Here is a 17,616-nt window from a genome sequence, read left to right as displayed (position 1 = left end):
TCCGCCCTTCTAAACTGGTAAACAAGTCCTAGAGTGCATGATTTATGACCATTATGACCGTTGGGCAACCGTCGTCATGAGCCCAGCCAGGGGCGTCAGATGGGGTGATGGGTGAGCAGCCAATCAGGGGATGATACATCATCGCACACCACTCTGATGCGAGCAGGGCTTATATAAACAGCGCCACTTCGGGGCTCGGGGTTTTCCTCCTTTCATTGTTTGACTGCAATAAAGCTTGCTGCAGAAGGATCCTGTTGTCCCCGTGCGCTCTTGCTGGTGAGACAATCACGCGGCTTGCAAAAAGTTAGTATGATATGGAAAGGATAGGAGCTCTACAAAGACCAAATATATCCAGGCACAGGGTCTTTTCTGCGACTGACACTCAACCAAGGATCATCTTATGGATATAACCTAGAACTTCTGCTCATATGTGGCCTGTGGTAGCTCAATAACCAAGTAGTTTCCCAAAGTAAGGGGAAAAAGGATTATTTCTAACAGGATCTCACCACCCCAGGGGAGGAGCAGTCCTGTTAGGCCACAAAGGAGGACTTTGCAGCCAGCCCTGAAGATAGCTGATAAAACAGGGTCAAGGGCAAGGGGAGGAGGTCCTCTGCTATCAGTAGACTTGGAAGGAGGAGATCAGGCAGGGAATATGGGGTTGGGTAGTGAATGAGGGAGTGGGATACAGCTGGGACACAGATTTTAAAAAATGTAACTAATAAGAAAAATAAAATTAAAAAAATATGAGTTCTTGACACAATTTTGATGTCATCATAGCCTTAGGATATCCTCATACCATTGTGATGTGGTAATAGCTTTGGGATATCATCATACCATTGTGATGTCATCATAGAATTGTGATGTCCTAATATCATTGTGAAGTCATAACTTTTTGAAGTCATAATATAATTGTGATATCATAATAACATATTGAAGTCATAACCCCATTGTCATGTCATAATGGCTTTGTGATGTCATAATTCCATTGTGACGTCATAACACAATTATGTCATAATAGCATTTTGATGTAAACATAACATTGTGAGTTCATCATTTCATCGTGATGTTATAAAAGCATTGTGATGTCACAATAGAAGTATGATGTTACAAAATCATTGTGGAGTCCTAACATCACTGTGATAATATAAAAGCAGTGTGATGTCATCATAGCATTGTGATGTCACAATAGCATTGAGATATCAAAATAGCTTTGTGAACTCAAAATAGTATTGTGATGTCATAATGCCATTGTGATGTCATGAGAGCATTGTGAGGTCTAACATCATTGTGAAGTCATCTTGTTGTTAAAGTTGTATATCATTTTATTTTATAATAGCATTACATGTGACATACCATTGGGATGTGATGACACCATTTTTAAGTCTTCAGACCATTGCAATATTGTAATAGAATTGTGATGTTTAATACCATTGTTATGTCATAATACCTTTTTAGGTCATAATAGCATTTTGATATCAAAATTCCATTGTGATCATTTCTTAATGATATTGTGATATCATAATAGCATTGGGAAGTCATGATGAATTTTGATTTCCTAATGCTATTGTGAAGTCATCACCACAATATAATGTTGTAATATCATTGTGAAGTTGTAACACAATTGTGATCTCATGAAAGCATTGTGATGTCGTCTTACCATTTTTATGTCATAATACCATTATGTTATCGTATTACCATTTTTGTGTCATAATACAATTTTTAATTCACAATAGCATTGTGTTGTCATAATAACATTGTGATGTCATGTAAGCATTGTGATGTCATCATAGCATTGTGATGTCACAATAGCATTGTGATGTCAAAAAACAATTGTGATTTCTCAATAGCATTGAGATGCCATAATTTTGTAATGGCATCATAGCATTGTTGTGTCATAGCATTGTGATTTCATAATTCCCTTGTGATGTCATAATACTATCTTATCATAACAGTATTATGATGTTTTTAAAGCATTGTGATATCAAAATTCCATTTTGATGTCATACCAAAATCATGTCATAATAGCATTGAGGTGTCATATAATTGGGATGTCATAATAACACTGTCATGTCATAACATTGCGATATCATCATAGAATTTCGATGTCATACCTTTTCTGGACTCCATCAAGATATGGTACATTGTTCCCCTTAACAAATGTGTCTGTTAAATATTCTGAGCCAGAAGGCTGAATATGATGCTCCAAACTTACAGAGAGTTATGGGTGACTCTTCAGGCAACAAATTGTTTCTGTCAATTTTTTTTTAATTTTTCAAAGCTGCTAACATGAACTTCCTATTTACTTTAGTAATTAATTTCATTTCTTCTTAGTCTCTGATGGGGTTGAAGAACAAATAGGTACAGTGCCACAAAAAAGCTTAAGTTGTTTAGGAATTAAGAAATACTTTCATAAATAGGTAGTATCAATGAGGATAAAAGTTAATTTAGGTATAGAACTCTCAACTTGTCAAGATAGACAGGATAATCGGATACTTTCTCCTAAGTTGCTAAATTCACATAGAATGGACATTGCACATGTAGATTTTATATAATATAGTTTTCAAAATTTCATAATTATTATTATATTGAAATAAAATAAGCTTTTTATTGGACTTTAAGAAGGAATGTTTGTACACTGTTCTTTTGAAATGTATACACCTTACCCTTGTTCCATCAAATGCAGATTTCTATTCCCCGCTCTCTGGTTTCAATTGGATATTGCATTGTGATACTTATCCTGTCTCAAACAGGCAAAAATAAAGCAACTAGCCACAATATTGAGCAAGGAGAGGAGATGATCCATAGCAGGAAAAAGGGGAGGATCCAGAGTGTAGGAAATGGTTGTAGGAAAAAAGGGTGAGGGCAGAGCTAAGAGAGCCAAGCTCAGAAGAGAACTAGGAACTACAGTGGAGAATGAACCAGATCTAAGATTTTACAAAAAAAGCAAGTAAAATTAATAAAATCTAAATGTTAGGAAACCATGAGGGCTTGGAAGTTTAAGAGGGAGTAATTATTGCCCATCATTGTGTTCTAGGTTAACTAAATATAACCAGAATCCATGTGGTGATTTGGTTATACAGCTCTATAGGATTAACAGAAGCTTTACCAGAAGATATATCAAATGTAAATATTAATCAACACAATACACCAGATGTCAGGGACCACCTGAGGGAACTCACCAACTTCAGAGACCACCTGAAGGAGCTCACCAACTTGCCTCAACTTGCCTGCTCCCTTACCTGCAGTAAACAAACTGCTTGGAGATGTCAGAGAACACCTGTGGAAACCCATCAACCTGCCTCAACTTGCCCGTTTCCTTACCTGCAGTAAACATACTGCTTTGTAACAGCAGAGATGTGCTCACAGAACCATGGCTTATCACAAGATGTTTCAGGCCCCTGGCCGAGAGAATTTGTAATTTTTCACCCACCCTACTTCCTCATCCTGAACCCTATATAAAAGCTGATTCTGCTCAGTAAAGTTGGTCCTTGACAAGCACCTGCTTGCTTGGACTCATTTCTTTCTCTCAGCCCATCTTTTCACATGATCGGATTCTCTTCTATCCCCCACTAATAGCAGGCTCTGCTGGCCAGAGCAAACAGAGATGTCATATAATTGTGATGTTATAATAACATTATATATATAATTATTCTAAGTATCTTTTCTCAACTTTGTGTACACAGGGGGTATGACTTTGTTAGATAATATAATTACTATTTGATATTTTAAAAGGGTGTGCTTTGAATTTGATATGCCATTGAAAATGACCAGACAGAATGGAGTCTCTGTCTTTCAGTCTCTATCACCTTCTATATCTGTTTTTATTGGTCTAGGTTTCTCTACTCCTGAAACTGTCTCTCTAGCTCTTTCTCCCCAATGAATAAATGTCTGGGAATGTATGGAGATATGGACTTGTTAGATAATATCATTTTTTTGTTTCTTTAATTTCTTTCTCCTCTCTTTTGCTACTCTTTTTTTTTTTTGAGTTAATTTTGTATCCAGTCACTTTGCTGAAGGTGTTCAGGAGTTCCCTGGTAGAATTTTTGAAGTCACTCTGGGATATTATCATATATCATATGCAAATAGTGATATTTTGACTTCTTCCTTTCAAGTTTCTATCCTCTGGATCTCGTTCAATTGTCTTATTACTCCAGCAAGGACTTCCAGAAATATGTTGAAGAGATATGGTGAGACGGGGCATCCTTGCATTGTCCCTAATTTCAGTGGAATTGCTTTAAGTTTCTCTCCATTTAGTTTGATGATGTATAGGCTTCCTGTATATTACTATGTTTAAGTATGTGCCTTGTATCCATGATTTCTCCAGTACTTTAGCCAAAAATGGATGTTGTTTTTTTTTTTTTTTGTCAAATGCCATTTTAGCATCTAAGAAGATTATTATGTTTTTATTATTATTCTGTTTGTTAATATGGTGGATTACATTTATGGATTTCTGCATTGAACCACCTCTGCATATCTGAAATGAAGCCTACTTAGTCATAATGATGATATCTTTGATGTGTTCTTGTACTTGATTTGCAAGTAAATGTTGTCCCAGGTGTAGATGGTGGGCATTTCTCCTATGCAGTTTTTCCAAGGAACCATCATCCGAGGACAGGTATTTTGAACCCCTTTCTCACATGGTGGATAACTGCTTGGAGATGTAAGACTGCCATTCTTAACTCCCGTAGGAAGGGATAATAATGTCCCTCCAATGTTCCACTTTTCCTGGGTGCAAAGGAAGGCTTGAGCTGCCACCCTAACTGTAGAGTAGTTGTCATTCTGACCTATGACCTAGACAGGGGAGACTGGTAAGCTGTCCTGATAAATACTCTGCCGCAGGCCAACCCACTCGGGAGTACCTCACCCGTGGGAGAACAGGGATTTGGATATCAGTAGACACAAGTAGGTGAAATGACAGAGACCACACCAGGTAGTGTTGGTTTGGATCTACTGAGATTTACTGAAGTCAAGCCAACACTTATATAGTGATTACATAAAGAAGGATCTTGAAGTTGACATACTTCCTGGAGCATTCAGACTTTTTTACCAACAAAACAAAGTTTACATTTTAACTGAAAGAGTAACCTGATAGATGCAGTGTCTACAAAAAATATCGGCCTAAAAGCTTTTAATAAAAATAAAGACAAAACCTTAAACTAGTGGTGTTTACACAGTTTACTTCTACTAATTAGTGAGTGGAAGGGCAGGGGCTGTCATTGCCCTCTGAACCAAGTTAGCTAAGGATTTACAACCCCCCTAGAGTTAAGCATTGAGGGGAATTCCTCCTGTTTGTCTTGCTAAGGATTTACAATCTTCCCTTAGAGATAAGATGCTTGATCTAGCCTGTCCATAAAACTCATAATATAAAACCTTCTGACCTCCTATGTTTGTCTATCTTCTTTCTGCCTCATCATAAACACCTGTTTTTGGCAATGGTTTTGTAGTATATTTACTACAGTGGGAATATCCAGAGCATTATCCTAACAGATCCTGATTAAATATTTTCTTTAGAAAGCCCTAAAACTCTTGTCCCTTTATTGCCTACAATGTTTGTTCTTTCCACAAGCAACTCCTGATGCTGAATCTGATTTATTAACTCTCCTAAAATTTTATTTTCCTTCCACTCTTATTTGCTAAAGCTTTTAGTAATTTATTAGAAATGTGTTTCCTTGAATAGTTAATTGTACTGTTCCAAGAATCATACAGAAACAGCAAAAAAGCTCATCAATCCAATCTTGCAATGAAGTAAGCATGGGACATTCAGATTATGTCTTTCTGTCTTAGATAGGCATATTAGGGTTCTTGCTAGGAACTTCCATTAAGCATATTTCTGAAGAAAATGTATCTTCCACCTAGTAGCACAATCTATTGATATGCTACACTGATGACACTAGAGAGGGTGTAGCAATACTGTCTTTGGTAAAGCAAGGAGGATGACATCTTCCTAGTCCTGAATAGTTAAGAGTATGTTTTACTTGTGTTCCTTCAAAAGCAGGAAAACCCACCAACTAATTGTTGTTGACATAAACAAGGACTTCTGGATCATCCAAGGAAACTGGTTGTAGTAGAGGTGAATTAGGAACATATGCCTAATAAACAATCATTTTGAGCGAAGAGGTCTTCATTGTCATCATTATCATAGTCAGGAGAAAACTCCTCATTCACTTGTTACACCAGGCATCCCAGAAGCCATGGAGCTGTATCATTTTCCTGTGAAAAAACACAGATACACCATTGTTCCCATATGAGTAAACTCCTAGGCATATATCCAAAAGAGGCTCAAGTACATCATAAGGACTTTTGCTCATCCATGTTTGTAGCAGCTTTATTTGTAATAGCCAGACCCTGGAAACAACACTGATGTCCCCCAACTGCAGAATGGATACAGAAATTATGGCATATCTACACAATGGAATACTACTCAGAAATAAACAAACAAGGAAATCATGAAATTTTCCGGTCAATGGTGGGAACTGGAAAGGGTCATCCTGAGTGAGCTATCCCAGAAGCAGAAAGACATAGTCAGTATATACTCACTCATATAGACATTTAATAAAGGGTAAACCTACTGAAATCTGTACACCTAACAAAACTAATGAAGAGAGAGGACTCTGGCTAAAATGCTCCATCCCCATCTCAAAAGTCAAAGAGGATGGACATCAGAAGAAGGAGAAAACAGGGCACAAGTTAGGAGCCTGCCACAAAAGGCCCCTGAAAGGCTCTGCCCTGCAGACTATCAAAGCAGATGCTGACAATTATTGCCAACTGTTGGGCATGGAATCTAATGAAAGAAGTGTGAAATAGTCAGATCTGGAGAGGCCAGCAGCTCCACAAGGAGAGCAACAGAACAAAAAATCTGAGCACAGGTGTCTTTCCTGAGAATCATACTAGAACTAAGTATCATGCATGGAGATAACCTAGAACCTCTGCAGAGATGTAGCAAATGGCAGTTCCGTGTCCAAGTAGGTTCCATAGTAATGGGAACAAAGGCTACCTCTGAGATGAACTTATTGGTCTGCTCTTTGATCCCCTCACCCTCATATTGGTCCAGCCTTACCAGGCCACAGAGAAACACAATGCAAGCTCTTCTGATGTGATCTGATAGAGTAGGATAAGAAGCAAGAAGAGGAAGTCTTAATTTATCAGTAGACTTGGGGAGGGGCATGCATGGAGAAGAAGGAGGGAGGTGGTATTAGGAGTGGACAGGATTTATGGAGAGATACAAGGTGAATAAAGTATAATTAATAAAAATTAAAATAAAATTATTAAATAATGAAATTCCTTTTTGATTTATATTATAAGAGGTTGTCTCTTGAGGTAGATAGGCCATTGAAAGTGACTAGTAGAATGGAATCTCTCTCTCAGTCACTTTCACTTTATATTTGTTTCTGTTGGTATTGGTCTCTCTATTTCTGAATCTGTCTCTCTAGCTCTCTCTCTCTCTGACTCTTTCAGTCTCCCTCTCTCTGCTTGCCATTTGTGGTTCAGTGTGAAAAGCTCTCAGTTTTGGTGGACTACAACAAGACAACTGTTTCCTGATGTGACATACTGGAAGGTCTCTGAAAAATATAAGTAATGTCCCAATTACTCACTTTTTGTCCAAAGATTTGCTTGGTTAGGGAGGATTTTCACAGAAAATAATTCATTGACTGAGGACATATCTGTGAATTTAACAAATAATAATGGAATCTGTGATAATGTGAAACACACAAGTCAAGGATATGTGACTTTATTAATTACCACTTGAAAGAAATATGTAGTGCTCGCTTGGGCATCGCATATACTAAAATTGAAACGATACAGAGAGTATTAGCATGGCTTCTCCACTAGGATGACGAACAAATTCATGAAATGTTCGTCATTTTTTTTTTTTTTGGAGAAATTAAAGAAACAAATGGAGGAAATTGTGGAGAGAAAGAATTTAGGGCAGAAAATAGGAACTACATAGGTAACTTTAAACAATAGACTATAACAGATGGAAGAAAGAATCTCAGTTGTGGAAGATACAATGGAAGAAATCAATGTATCTGTCAAGAAAATGTTAAATCTAAAAATATTTCTGATATAGACCTTCTAAGATTCCCTCCTCCAAGGCCCAGAAAATATTTTTTCCACATTTTTTATTCATTAATTACAGTTTATTCACTTTGTATCCTCAAATAAACCCCTCCTCCCAGTCTTTCCCTCCCCCTTCTTCACGCATGCCCCTCCCCAAGTCCACTGATAGGGGAGGTCCTCCTCTCCTTCCTTCTGATCTTAGTCTATCAGATCACATCTGGAATGGCTGCATAGTCATCTCCTGTGTCCTGGTAAGGCTGCTCTCCCCTAAGGGGGAGGTAATCAAAGAAGAGGTCTATTAGAATATGTCAGAGGCAGTCTTTCTTCCCATTACTATGGACACTTGGACACTACTACTACCCACTTGGACACTACACTGTCATGGACTATATCTGTGTAGGGGTTCTAGGTTATCTCCATGCATGGTTCTTGGTTGGAGTATGAGTTTCTGGGAAGACCCTTGTGTTCAAATTTTCTGGTTCTGTTGCTCTCCTTGTGGGGTTCCTGTCCTCTCCAGATCTTACTATTTTCCACTTCTTACATATGATTCCCTGCACTTTGCCCAAAACTTGGCCATAAGTCTCAGTGTCTGCTTTGATATTCTGCAGGGCAGAACCTTTGAGAGGCCCTCTGTGGTTTCTAGGTTGTTTCCTGTTTTCTTCTTCTTCTGATGTTTATCCTCTTTGCCTTTTGGGATGGGGATTGAGCATTTTAGTCAGGGTCCTCTCTCTTAATTAGTTTTTTTTTTTTATTTACAGGATTTAGTAGGTCTATGCTATGTTATATGTCTATACGAGTGGGTATATATACCATGTGTGTCTTTCTGCTTTTGGGACAGCTCACTCTGAATGATCCTTTCTAGGTCCCACCATTTACCTGCAAATTTCATGATTTCCTTATTTTGCATTGCAGAATAGTACTCCATTTTGTAGTTGTACCACAATTTCTGCATTCATTCTTCAGTTGAGTGGCACCTGGGCTGTTTCCAGCTTCTGGCTATTATAAATACAGCTACTTAAAACATGGTTGAGGAAATTTCTTGTGTACTTGAGCACCTTTTGGATATATGGCTAGGAGTGGTATGGCTTGATCTTAAGTAAGTGTTATTCTTAGTTGTCTGAAAAAGCTCCAGATTGATTTCCAGAGTGGTTGTACAAGTTTACATTCCCACCAGCAGTGGAGGATGGTTCCCATTTCTCCACAACCTCTTCAGTATGTGCTGTCACTTGAGTTTTTCATCTTGGCCATTTTGATGGGTGTAAGGTGAAATCTCTGGGTCATTTTGATTTGCATTTTCTTAATGACTAATAATGTTGAACATTTATTTAAGTGTTTCTCTGCAACTCGATATTCCTCTACAGAGAGTTCTCTGTTTAGCTCTGTTCACCATTTTTTATTTGGTTATTTGGTTTGCTGTTTTTCCACTTTTTTTAATTCTTTAAATATACTGGATATTAGCCCTCTGTCAGAAAAGTGTTTGTGAAGATTCTTTCCCAGTCGTAGGCAGTTGTTTTGTGTTGATGATGGTGTCCTTTGCTTTACAGAGCTTTTCAATTTCATGAGGTCCCATTTATTGATTGTTGATCTTAGAGCCTGTGCTGTGGGTATTCTGTTCAGGAAATTGTCTCCTGTGCCAATTAGTTCAAGGGTATTTCCCAATTTTTTTCTATCTGATTTAATGTGTCTGATTTTAGGTTGAGGTCTTTGATCCACTTGGACTTCAGTTTTGTGCAGGGTGATATGTATGGATCTATTTTCTTTTTTTTTTTCTTTTTTCTTTTTTTTTTTTTTTGCATGTAGACATCCAGTTAGACCAGCACCATTTGTTGAAGATGCTATCTTTTTTCCATTGTATGGTTTTGGCATCTTTGTCAAAGTTTAGGCATCCATAAGTGTGTGGGTTTATTTCTGGGTCCTCTGTTTGGTTCCAGTGATGCACCATTCTGTTTCTATGCCAGTACCATGAATTTTTTACAACCGTTGCTCTATAGTACAGCTTAAGATCAGGGATTGAGATACCCTTGCATCTATTGTATCTATTGTATTCTATTCTACAATAGAAGATTTTCTATTGTAGAGGATTGTTTTAGCAATTCTGCATTTCTTGTTATTCTGTATGAAGTTGAGAATTTTCCTTCCAGGTCTGTAAAGAATTGTGTTGGTAATTTGATGGGAATTGCATTGAATCTGTAGATTGCTTTTGGTAAGATGGCCATTTTTAATATGTTAAACCTGCCAAGCCATGAGCATGGGAGATCTTTCCATCTTTTGATATCTTCTTTTATTTCTTTCTTCAGAGACTTGAAATTTTTTTCATACAAGTCTGTGACTTGCTTGGTTAGGGTTACTCCAAGGTATTTTATTTAATTTGTGCCTATTTTGAAGTGTATTGTTTCCATATTTTTTTCTCAGCCCTTTTGTCTTTTGTATACAGGAAGGCTACTGATTTTTCTTTTTTTCTTTTTTTTTTAGTTCATTTTGTATCTGGCCACTTTGCTGAAAATGTTTATCAGCTGTAGGAGTTCCCTGGTAGAGTTTTTGGAGTCACTCACGTAGACTACCATATCATCTGCAAATACTGATAATTTGACTTCTTCCTTTTGAATTTATATCCCATTGATCTCCTTCAACTTTGTCTTATTGCTCTAGCAAGAATTTCCAGAACTATGTTAAAGAGATATGGAGAGAGGGGGCAACATTGTCTTTTCCCTGATTTCAGTGGGATTGCTTTAAGTTTCTCTCCATTCAGTTTGATGTTAGCTATAGGTTTCCTATATATCACCCTTATTATGTTTAGATGTGTGCCTTGTATCCCTGATCTCTCCAAGACTTTAATCCTTAATGGATGTTGGATTTTGTCAAATGCTGTTTCAGCATCTAGAGAGGTTATCATGTGTTTATTTTCTTTCAGTTTGTTAATACAGTGGATCACATTGATGGATTCCTGAATATTGATCCAACCCTGCATGCCTGGGATGAAGCCTACTTGGTCATAGTGGACGATATCTTTGATGTGTTCTTGTATTCGGTTTGCAAGTATTTTGTTGAGTATTTTTTTATCAATGTTCATAAGGGAGATTAGCCTGAAATTCTCTTTCTTTGTTGGGTCTTTGTGAGATTTAGGTACCAATGTGACTGGTTTCATAGAATGATTTTGGTAGTCTTACTTCTGTTTCTATTTTGTGGAATAGTTTGAAGAGAATTTTTGTTAGCTCTTCATTGAAGGTCTGGTAGAATTCTAAGCTGAAAAGATCGGGTCATGGGCAAGTTTTGGATGGGAGACTTCTGATGACTGCTTCATTTTCCTTGGGGGATATAGGGCTAGTTAATTTCTTTACCTGGTACTGCTTCAGCTTTGGTAAGTCAAACTGATCATGAAAATTGTCCATTTCATTTAGATTTTCAAATTTTGTGGCATATAGACTTTTGAAGTAATTCCTAATGATTGGATTTTCTCAGGGTCTGTAGATATGTCCCCCTTTTCCTTTCTGATTTTGTTGATTTGGGTGGTGTCTCTCTGCCTTTTAGTTAGCTTGACTAAGGGTTTGTTGATCTTTTTTATTTTCTCAAAAAACTGACTCTTGGTTTAATTGATTCTTTGAATAGTTTTGTTTCTAATTGATTGATTTCAGCCCTGAGTTTGATTTCGAGGCATCTACACACCTTTTTGGTTTGTCTGCTTCTTTTTTTTCTAGTGTTTTAAGTAAGCCATTAAGTTACTTGAATGAGATGTATTGAATTTCTTCTTGAAGTCACTTAGTGCTATGAACTTTCCTCTTAACACTGATTGCATTGTGTCCCACTTGTTTGGGTATGTTGTGTCTTCATTTTCATTGAGTTCTAGGAAGTCTTTAATTTCTTTCTTAATTTCTTCCCTGACCAAGCTGTCATTTAGTAGAAAGTTATTTCCATGTGTGTGTAGGCTTTCTGCTATTTCTGTTGTTGTTGAGTTCCAGCTTTATTCCATGGTGATGAGACAAGATACAAGGGATTATTTCAATTATCTTGTATCTGTTGAGACTTGCTTTCTGACGAATTATATGGTCTATTTTGGAGAAGGTTCCATGAGGTGCTGAGAAGAAAGTAACTTATTGTTTGTTTGGTTGTAAGGTTCTATAAATGTCTGTTAGGTCCATTTGATTCATGACCTCTGTCAGAGATATTGTTTCTTTGTTTAATTTCTGTTTTGTTGACCTGTCCTTTGTTGAGAGTGGGATGTTAAAGTCTCCTACTATTAATGTGTGGGGATTTAATCTATGTGTGGTTTAAGTTTTATCAATGTTTCTTTTACAATGTGTGTGTCCTTATACTTGGGGCATACATTATCAGGATTGTGATGTCTTCCTGGTAGAATTTTCCCTTAATGAATATGAAGTATCCTTCTCCATCTCTTTTTATTAATTTTGGTTGAAAGTCTATTTTATCAGATATTAGAATAGCTACTCCTGCTTGCTTCTTGGGTCCATTTGCTTGGAAAGCTGTCTTCCAACCCTTTATCCTCAGGTAATGTCTATCTTTGTGACTTGGGTGGGTTTCTTGAATGCAACAGACTGCTGGGTTTTGTTTAAGTATACATTCTGTTAGTCTGTCTTTTTATTGGAGAGTTGAGTCTATTGATGTTGAGAGAGATTAATGACCAGTGGTTGTCAGATCCTTTGGTTTTGACGTTGGGTGCAGTCATAAGTTTGTGTGCTTGGTTGCTTTTTGTTTTACTGTAGTGAGGTTAATTGTTTCCTCTGTTTTCTTGAAAGTAGGTTGTTTTCTTGGGTTGTATTTTCCCTTTGAGTACCTTCTATAATGCTGGAATTGTGTGTAGGTGTTGTTGAAATTTGTTTTTATCATTGAATATCTTGTTTTCTTCACCTATGAGGACTGAGATTTTTGTGGGGTATAGTAGCCTGGCATGACATCTGTGTTCTCTTAGGTTCTGCATAATATCCCTGCAGGCCCTTCTGGCTTTCATAGTCTCTGTTGAAAAGTCAGGTGTGATTCTAATGGGTTTGCCATTATATGTTACTTGGCCTTTTTCCCTTGCAGCTTGTAGTATTTTTTCTTTGTTCTGTATACTTACTGTTTTGATTATTATGTGGTGGGAGGATTTTCTTTTTTGGTCTAATTTATTGGGTGGTCTGTATGCCTCTTGTATCCTTATGGGCGTCTCCTTTAATTTGGAGAAATTTTCTTCAATGATTATGTTGAAAATATTTTCTGGGCCTTGGAGTAGCAAATCTTCCTTTTCCTCTATTCCTATTATTCTTAGATTTTGTCTTTTTATGTTGTCTTGAATTTCTTGGATGGTCTGTGTCAGGAATTTTTTAGATTTAACATTTTCTTTGACAGATACATCTATTTCTTTCATTGTATCTTCCACACCTGAGATTCTTTCTTCCATCTCTTGTAGTCCATTGGTTATGCTAACCTCTGTAGTTCCTGTTTTCTTCCCTAAATTCTTTCTCTCTGCAATTTCATTCATTTTTGTTTTCTTTAATTTTTCCAATTCTATCTTCAGATCTTGAACCATTTTCTTATTTCCTTCACCTGTCTGATTGTATTTTCCTGTTTTTCCATCACTTTTGTCAGCTGTTTGTTTGAACCAACCTCTGTTTCTTTTATTTCATTCAGTGCTTTAAGCATTTTCTTTCTACAGGCCATAAACTGTTTGGCTGCAACTTCCTCTATTACGTTACGGATGGCAATTGAGTTTATTTTCCTCTATGTCTTTATGTATCTCATTTGTTTCCTCTGTTATCATCTTCATGAGCATACTTGTTAGGTCATCTTCTTGGATTTCAGTTATGCTGGGGTGTCCAGGGCTACTTGCCCCAGGGTAACTGGGTTCTGGAGATGCCATATTATTCTGTCTTTTGATGGTCAAGCTTTTACAATGTCCTCTACCCATTGGACTATCTTAGGTGTTTGGGTTTAGTTTCTTGTGGTTCCTGAGGATCTTGTGGTGGAGACAATCCCCTTTGCAGAAAGTTCATTTTTCCTGAAGGAAATATTCTCAGCTTTTTGGGCATAGTCATTGGATGGATGGCATTTTTCAGGAGTTGCTGCTGCTCCCCTCAGGGATAGAGACTTGAGTGCTAATTGAGGTCTTTTTAGTGGAGAGGGTTCTCCTCTTACCCAGGGAAGTCCTGAAGATAGCTGCCCTGCTTCTGGTTTTCTTGCTGTAATTTAATGATCTGCTGCTGTGACCTGTGTGTCCTGTGGTTTGGTCACTTTTGTTAGGGATAACTAGTTGCCCCTTGGAGCTATATCTGGGGGTTGATCTTGGGGATTCTGGGTTTTTTTAAATCTGAGGTTGGGGCTCTGTGTCCCAGTTGCAAGAGGTAATCTGTGGTGGTGGGTACTGCTTTCCTGGTAATAGCATGCTATATGGTGTACAGAAGGTTCCTGGGCTGGGCCTGTCTGTGGGACCTATTCCGGAGATATACTGGGTGGCCTAAGTCTGTCCTCTTTGCTTAGTTCCATGTGAGGATTTCTCCTTACATTGACTCCCAGTCTTTGTTGCCCTGGGGCACACAGTTGGAGAGTTGGCACGCAGCAACTGTTTGTGCCTGCTGCTGGAGCCCGGTTCAGCGATGGTGGCTCAGACCTGCCATCTTTGAGACTTTTTCCAGGAAATGACTGGGTTATTTAAGTCAATAGAGTTTCCTTCCTTCCCTGTGGATTCTCTTGCTATAGGGACTCACATTCTCTTTTTTGCCCCAGAGCTCAGTCTGTGCCAGATAGTTTGCCACAGAAACTGTTCCTGAGTCTGCAGCACAGCTCAGTGATGGCAGCTCAGACCCGCTGGTCTGGGAGACTTTTTCCAGGGAAAGACTGGGTGACCCAAGTCAGAAATGTTTCCTTCCTTCCCTATAGATTCTCTTGCGACAGGAACTCCCAGTCTGTGGTTTATTTGTGGCCACCAATCAGTCTGGGAAGGTAATCAGGACATGCAGGTATGTGGCTCTAGTCTGGGGACCTAATCCCTGTGAGACCTGGAATCTCTTCCAGGTTCTGGCTGGGTGACATGAAAGTAGTCATACTGATTCCCATGGTGTGGGGGTTTCCTTTCACCTGGGAAACATGATCACTGTTGTTTTAGGGCCCAGAGTTTAGTCTCTTGGTCACTGTATAGGAAATGTTGTTCTGCTCCTCAGACGCCCTGTTCTCCTGTTGCCAGCATCTTGTCATCCCCCCTCAACTTCCAGAAAATATTTTCAACAAAATCATTGAGGAAAATTTCCCCAACTTAAAAGAGAGGCCAATGAGAATACAAGACCTTTACAGAACACCCAATAAATTAGTCCAAAAAAAAATCTTCCAACACTTAATAATCAAAACAGAAAGTATGCAAAACAAAGAAAAAATAGTAAAAGCTGCAAGGGAAAAAGGACAAGTAACATATAATGGCAAACCCATTAAATCACACCTGATTTCTCAACAGAGACTATGAAAGACAGAAGGTCCTAGAAGAATGTCATGCAGTCCCTTAGAGAACAGATATATCAGCCCAGGCTAATATACCCAGCTAAACTCTCAGTCCTCATAGATAGACTGAGACAACAATATATTCTATGAAAAAAAAAATCAACAATACCTACACAAAATTCCAGCATTACTGAAGACACTAGGAGGAAAATGCAAGCCAAAAAACTAGCTACTTTCAAGAAAAGACAGGAAATAATAAACCTCACTACAGTGAAACAAAAACAAACAAGCACACAAAGTTACTACCACATCCAACATCAAAATCGAAGTATCTAACAGCCCTGGTCATTAATCTCTGTCAACATCAATGGACTCAATTCACCAATAAAAAGACACAGACAAACAGAATGGATGCTTAAACAAAACCCAGCAATATGTTGTATACAAGAATCACACCTAAGTAACAAAGATAGACATTACTTGAAGGTAAAGATGCTTTTAAGCAATTGGACCCAAGAATCAAGAAGGTGTTGCCATTCTATTATCTGATAAAATAGATTTTCAACCAAAATTAACGAAAAGAGATGGGAAAGGACACTGCATAGTCATCAAGGGAAAATTCCACCAGGAAGACATCACATTCCTGAAAATCAATGCCTAAAAATACAAGAGGCACCAATATATGTATAAGAAACATTAATAATATTTAAACCACACATAGATCCCCACACGTTTGTAGTGAGAGACTGCAACACCCCATTCTCAACAAAAGAAAGTCAACAAAACAGAAATTTAACAAAGAAACAATGTCTCTTACAGAGGCCATGAATCAAATTGACCAACAGACATTTATAAAACCTTACACCCAAACACAAAACAATTTACCTTCTCAGCATCTCATGGAACATTCCCCAAAATAGAACATGTGGTTGGTCACAAAGCAAGCCTCAACAGATACAAGAAGATTGAATTACTCTCTCTTTTCTATCTGATCACTATGTAATAAAGCTGGACCTCAACAACAACAGAAATAGCAAAAAGCCAACACACATATGGAAACTGAACAACTTGAAACTAAATGACAGCTGGGTCAGGGATGAAATAAAGAAAGAAATTAAAGTCTTCTTAGGACTCAATGAAAATGAAGACACAACATACCCAAACTTGTGGGACACAATCAAAGCAGTGCTAAGAGGATAGTTCATAGCACTAAGTGCCTTCAAGACAAAATTCAAAACATCTCATTCAAGCAACTTAATGGCTCACCTAAAAACCCTAGAAAAAAAGCAGACACATGAAAAAGTAGATGTCAGGAAATAATCAAACTCAGGGCTGAAATCAATCAATTAGAAACAAATAAATCTATTCAAAGGGGGAGGGGCAAGATGGCGGCGCCAGGCGGACTCTCTTTCTGAGCAGGAGCAGCAGGATCAGCACAGTGACCAGCCGTCAGAACTTGCAGCCATAAAACACAGTCATTGTGTTTCCCAGGTTAGAGGGTACCCCATGATGGGGGATTCAATCAGCTTTTAACTCACCCAGCTAAACTGCGGAAGAGATCCTGGTTCCCAGACACTTGGCTGCTGGCCATCAGCCCCAACTCCAGCCCAGAGCCACAAGCCAGTGTCTCTGGTCAAGGCCCCAGACTGAACCGTGCACACCACACTATCAGAGACTGGAATTTTCAGTCGGGAGATAACCCCAGAGTGCAGGAAAAGATTAGGACTGGCTTTAGGTCCCCCAGACATACCCTGGAAAAGGCTCGGGTTCCACAGGCGCACCAGGAGCCAGCACACAGCTAGAGCCTGGGAGCCCTGACTGCCTGCGCACCTGATTCACTGCCTTAGATAGAACTGTGGGCACCAGGGCACCAGCGAATGAGTTTCACTGTCCAGTGCAAACACACAGGGAGGGAAATGGCTTGTCTGATCTCAGAGCACTAAGCCAACACTCCCACCCGGAAAAAGTCTCGGGAAAATTACCCAGTTTTGGAAAACACCCAGGTTCCCAAAGGCTGGAAAGGCAAAGACTGAGCCACTATCACTCAGCTGTGCTCCAGACACAGGCAGTTTCTACAGCCAGCCAGCTGACAGAGACCAAGCAGTGCACCAGGGCAAAAAAAAAAAAAAAAAAAAAAAA

General features: G+C 38.4%; 1 non-coding gene across 1 annotated transcript; it reads left to right on the top strand.

Moving 5' to 3' along the window:
* The first annotated feature begins 7,759 nt into the window (after window positions 1–7,759).
* Window positions 7,760–7,866, top strand: LOC132651608 (U6 spliceosomal RNA). Its single transcript, XR_009589194.1, has one exon. It is a non-coding gene; the product is annotated as a U6 spliceosomal RNA (small nuclear RNA).
* The last annotated feature ends 9,750 nt before the right edge of the window (window positions 7,867–17,616 follow it).

Source organism: Meriones unguiculatus, assembly GCF_030254825.1.
Source record: "Meriones unguiculatus strain TT.TT164.6M chromosome Y unlocalized genomic scaffold, Bangor_MerUng_6.1 ChrY_unordered_Scaffold_23, whole genome shotgun sequence".
NCBI classification, from domain to species: Eukaryota; Metazoa; Chordata; class Mammalia; order Rodentia; family Muridae; genus Meriones; species Meriones unguiculatus.
Note: the sequence above shows the minus strand (reverse complement) of the source record. Positions and strands in the feature narration are given on the sequence as shown.